Raw genomic sequence first — 5923 nt, forward strand, 5'->3', positions numbered from 1 at the left:
TCTCTGTCTCTGTCTCTGTCTCTGTCTCTGTCTCTGTCTCTGTCTCTCTTTCTCTTTTCTCTGTCTCTCTCTATCGCTCTCTCAATTCAATTTAACAGTCTTTATTGGCATGGGAAACATATGTTAACATTGCCAAAACAAATGAAATATGAAATAAAAAAAGTGAAAATAACAGTAAACATTACATTCACAAAATTTCCAAAATGATAAAGACATTTCAAATGTCATATTATATCTATATACAGTGTTGTAATGATGTGCAAATAGTTAAAGTACAAAATGGAAAATAAATAAGCATAAATATGGGTTGTATTTACAATGGTGTTTGTTCTTCACTGGTTGCCCTTTTCTTGTGGCAACAGGTCACAAATATTTCACCCAGTAGATATGGGAGTTTATCAAAATTGGATTTGTTTTCAAATTCTTTGTGGGTCTGTGTAATCTGAGAGAAATATGTGTCTCTAATATGGTCATACATTTGGCAGGAGGTTAGGAAGTGCAGCTTAGTTTCCACCTCATTTTGTGGGCAGTGTGCACATAGCCTGTCTTCTCTTGAGAGCCAGGTCTGCCTACAGCGGCCTTTCTCAATAGCAAGGCTATGCTCACTGAGTTTGTACATAGTCAAAGCTTTCCTTAAGTTTGGGTCAGTCACAGTGGTCAGGTTTTCTGGGAATCACTTCCTTTTAGGTGGTTGTAGATCATTAGCGGGTATTGGCCTAATTCTGCTCAGCATGCATTTTTGGTGTTTTACGTTGTTCTGCAGTCTTAATTTGGTGTTTGTCCCATTTAGTGAATTATTGGTTGGTGAGCGGACCCCAGACCTCACAACCATAAAGGGCAATGGGTTCTATGACTGATTCAAGTATTTTTTTGCCAGATCCTAATTGGTATGTTGAATTTTATGTTCCTTTTGATGGCATAGAAGGCCCTTGCCTTGTCTCTCAGATCGTTCACAGCTGTGTGGAAGTTACCTGTGGCGCTGATGTTTAAGCCAAGGTATATATCGTTTTTTTGTGTACTCTAGGACCTTTTATGAAACACCATTATTTTTGTCTAACTGAGATTTACTGTCAGGGCCCAGGTCTGACAGAATCTGTGCAGAAGATCTAGGTGCTGCTGTAGGACCTCCTTGGTTGGAGACAGAAGCACCAGATCATCAGCGAACAGTAGACATTTGACTAGAGATTCTAGCAGGGTGAGGCCGGGTGCAGCAGAATGTTCTAGTGCCCTCACCGATTCGTTGATATACTGTACCAGTTAAAAGCTTGGCCACACCTACTCATTCCAGGGTTAATAATAGTGAAGACATCAACACTATGAAATAACACATATGGAATCATTCTAGTAACCCAAAAAGTGTGAAACAAATCAAAATATATTTTATATTTGAGATTCTTCAAAGTTGCCACCCTTTGCCTTGATGAGAGCTTTGCACACTCTTGGCATTCTCTCAACCAACTTCATGAGTTAGTCACCTGGAATTCATTTCAACTGACAGCTGTGCCTTCTTAAATGTTAATGTGTGGAATTTCTTTCCTTCTTATTGCATTTGAGCCAATCAGTTGTGTTGTGACAACGTAGGGTTGGTATACAGAAGATAGCCCTATTTGGTAAAAGAGGTAAAGGTAAAAGTCCATATTATGGCAAGAACAGCTTAAATAAGCAAAGAGAAATGAGAGTCCATCATTACTTTAAGACATGAAGGTCAGTCAATACGGAACATTTCAAGAACTTTGAAAGTTTCTTCAAGCGCAGTCGCAAAAACCATCAAGTGCTATGATGAAACTGGCTCTCATGAGGAACGGTACAGGAAAGGAAGACCCAGAGTTACCTCTGCTGCAGAGGATAAGTTCATTAGAGTTACCAGCCTCAGAAATTGCAGCCCAAGTAAATGCTTCACAGAGTTCAAGTTACAGACATGTCAACAGCAACTGTTCAGAGGAGACTGTGTGAATCAGGCCTTCATGGTCAAATTGCTATAAAGAAACCACTACTAAAGGACACCAATAAGAAGAAGAGACTTGCTTGGGCCAAGAAACACGAGCAATGGACATTAGACCAGTGGAAATCTGTCCTTTGGTCTGATGAGTCCAAATTTCAGATGTTAGGTTCCAACTGCCGTGTCTTTGTGAGATGCAGAGTAGGTGAATGGATGATCTCTGCATGTGTGGTTCCCACCGTGAAGCATGGAGGAGGAGGTGTGATGGTGTGGGGGTGCTTTGCTGTTGACATTGTCAGTGATTTATTTAGAATTCAAGGCACACTTAACCAGCACGGCTACCACAGCATTCTGCAGCGATACGCCATCCCATCTGGTTTGCACTTAGTGGGACTACCACTTGTTTTTCAACAGGACAATGACCCAACACACCTCCAGGCTGTGTAAGGGCTATTTGACCAAGGAGAGTGATGGAGTGCTGCATCAGATGACCTGCCCTCCACAATCACCCAACCTCAACCCAATTGAGATGGTTTGGGATAAGTTGGACCGCAGAGTAAAGGAAAAGCAGCCAACAAGTGCTCAGCATATGTGTGAACTCCTTCAAGACTGTTGGAAAAGCATTCCAGGTGAAACTGGTTGAGAGAATGCCAAGAATGTGCAAAGCTGTCATCATTACACACACACTTCAAAGTATGTGAATATCACACTAACGTATGATCGTGAAGATGAAGGAGCTTAGAGCAGTATATATGAATATTGTGGAACCGAGACCAAGCTAATGTTTCATTCATGGCAAGACGGCTGTGGTGTGCACCGAGGCAGGCCACCGAGGCAGGCCACCGAGGCAGGCCACCGAGGCCGTTTCAACAGCTTCCAGGAAGTCCTCCTCAACCCATTGGTTCCCCTTTGATCTGTCGCTCACTCTGATTGGTGCTTTTGATGTTCCACCCTCTCTGATTGGTTATCTTTGATGTTCCACCCTCTCTGATTGGTTATCTTTGATGTTCCACCCTCTCTGATTGGTATCTTTGATATTGCAGACTCGGAGCCAGCGAGGGTCATTCAGACGAGGAGGAGGAGACTCTGAGAGACCAGCGCAGTGTCCTGTCACTTCCCTGACCCATTACACACTCAACATGGTAACACACTCAGGACACACTCAGAACACACTCAACATGGTAACACACACAGAACACACTCAACATGGTAACACACTCAGGACACACTCAACATGGTAACACACTCAGGACACACTCAACATGGTAACACACTCAGGACACACTCAACATGGTAACACACTCAACATGGTAACACACACATACACGCAGGTCTACACTTCCTCTGGTACTGGTTCTGGTACTGGTACTGATTGAGCTGAACCCCCACCATGCAGGTCTACACTGCTTGTCTACTGGACACCAACGCCATACCTTTATTTTACAGATCACAGAAGAAGAACATAAAGACACGTGTTGCTGTAATACTGTATGTTGTGATATTCTCCTGTTTACACTCAGTATGTCATTCACCTGCTGTGTTGCTGTGATATAACATGGTTCGTCTGCCAGGTTCATTTCATAGGCCGTTTGATTTGATCTTTGTGTTCAGGAAAGGTTGAATGTGTGGTGCTGTGGTAATAAAAGTAGCTTATTGGTTGATTGTCGGATCTATTCATTACCAGATGCTTACATCAATGGAGGTCTATCCTAGGCCCACTTCTGACCCAACACACAGAACACATCACGGCAGTGGTTCTACAAAACGCAAAACAACAGTCTGAGTTTCGTTCCCCCAGGCAGCCAGGACAAACACAACAGAGCATGTTCACCATACCAAAGCCCAGCCAGATAGAGAGTAATTGGGATCAGGGGGCCACCTGGAGAACAGGGGGAAGAGAGGAGAGACTCTCTGTTCCTCTACCTCTCTCTCTACTCTCTGTCCCTCTACCTCTCTCTCTACTCTGTTCTTCTACCCCTCTCTCTCTCCATGTCCCTCCCTCCCTCCCTCTCTCTCCATCCCTCCCTCTCTCTCTCTCCATCCATCCCTCCCTACACATACACACATAGCCCTGTTGGCCTAGCGGAGCCACTGAGAACCTCTGACAAATCAATACATCACTGGCATTCATTCTGTCGGGGCTCAACATGTTTAATGAGAACCCCTACCCCCCTCTCTCCTGTGTGCATCGGCGCGGTCCGAGTTAATGGTTAATGCTGCGGAGGTCTCCATGTGCAGCGGCAGGGGGGAGAGGGTTAGTAAGATCCACCTGTCCAGCTGGCTCATTAGGACAGGTGGGGGATAATGTAAATGCCTGGCCTTGGAAGAGGAGAGACATTCGTCATGAAAAGGTGTGTCTACGTGTGTATTTGTGTGCGCCTGCGTGCGTATATGTACACAATCGTGTGTGTGTGTGTGTGTGTGTGTGTTAAGAACCGCTTCACTGCAGCTTATGTATCTTATGTATGTTATGTATGTATGTATGTATCTTATGTATGTTATGTATGTATGTATGTATCTTATGTATGTTATTTATGTATGTTATGTATGTATCTTATGTATGTTATTTATGTATGTATGTATGTTATGTATGTTATTTATGTATGTATGTATCTTATGTATGTTATTTATGTATGTATGTATGTATCTTATGTATGTTATTTATGTATGTATGTATGTATCTTATGTATGTTATTTATGTATGTATGTATGTATGTTATGTATGTTATGTATGTATGTTATGTATGTTATGTATGTATGTATGTTATGTATGTATGTATGTATGTATGTTATGTATGTATGTTATGTATGTTATGTATGTATGTATGTATGTATGTTATGTATGTATGTATGTTATGTATGTATGTATGTTATGTATGTATGTTTGTATGTTATGTATGTATGTATGTAATGTATGTATGTAGTATGTAATGTATTAGTTATGTATGTATGTATTGGTATGTATGTATGGTATGTATGTATGTATGTATGTATGTATGTATGTATGTATTATGTATGTATGTATGTATGTTATTTATGTATGTATGTATGTATGTATGTATGTATGTATGTATGTATGTATGTATGTATGTATGTATGTATGTATGTATGTATGTATGTATGTATGTATGTATGTTATGTATGTATGTATGTATGTATGTATGTATGTTATGTATGTATGTATGTATGTATGTATGTTTGTAATGTATGTATAGTATGTTGTATGTATGTATGTATGTATATGTATGTATGATGTATGTATGTATGTATGTGTATGATGTATGTATGTATGTATGTTTGTATGTATGTAGTTAGTATGTATGTATGTATGTATGTATGTATGTATGTATGTATGTTATGTATGTATGTATGTGTATGTATGTATGTATGTATGTATGTTATGTATGTATGTATGTATGTATGTATGTATGTATGTTGTATGTAGGTATGTAGTTCTAACCTGTTGGTCAGGAACTTCAGCTACAACCAGCCGGTTGTTCATTCTATCGGTTAAGTTGCACCTGGACAGGATCTACATAGAGAGAGAAGAGAGATGGAGATGGGAGAGATGATGGGGGAGGAGAAGAGCAGAGGAGAGCTGCATGGGAAAGAGGGATGAGAAGGGGAGAGAGAGAGAGAGAGAGGGAAGGAGCTGTATTCCTCCAAAGTGAATAATAGTTTTCAGGTCTGTAGTAAGATGAGCTGAGGAAAAAAAGACGGGGAGATGGAGGAGAGAGGGAAGAGAGAGGAGGAGAGAGGGAACAGGCAAGGGGAGAGGAGGAGAGAGGGAAGAGGAGAGGAGGAGAGAGGGAACCGGCAAGGGGAGAGGAGGAGAGAGGGAACAGGCACAAAGGGGAGAGGAGGAGAGAAGGGAGAAGAAGAGAGGAGGAGGAGAGAGGGCAGAAGGGAGAGGAAGGAGAGAGGGAAGAGGAGAAGGAGGGGAGGGAGGAGAGGGAGGAGAGAGGAAAAGGGGAGGAGAGAGTA

At 41.7% G+C, this 5923-nt stretch overlaps 1 long non-coding RNA gene across 1 annotated transcript in view; it reads left to right on the top strand.

Moving 5' to 3' along the window:
- The window catches only part of LOC139025601 (uncharacterized), a 6147-nt gene extending 2549 nt beyond the window's left edge, over positions 1-3598 (top strand). The window contains exon 2 of the long non-coding RNA XR_011477200.1: positions 2983-3598. This is a non-coding gene — a long non-coding RNA (uncharacterized lncRNA). The remainder of the gene's footprint in view (positions 1-2982) is intronic.
- Positions 3599-5923: the final 2325 nt, after the last annotated feature.

Source organism: Salvelinus sp. IW2-2015, unplaced genomic scaffold (assembly GCF_002910315.2).
Source record: "Salvelinus sp. IW2-2015 unplaced genomic scaffold, ASM291031v2 Un_scaffold2922, whole genome shotgun sequence".
In the NCBI taxonomy this organism is placed as follows: domain Eukaryota; kingdom Metazoa; phylum Chordata; class Actinopteri; order Salmoniformes; family Salmonidae; genus Salvelinus; species Salvelinus sp. IW2-2015.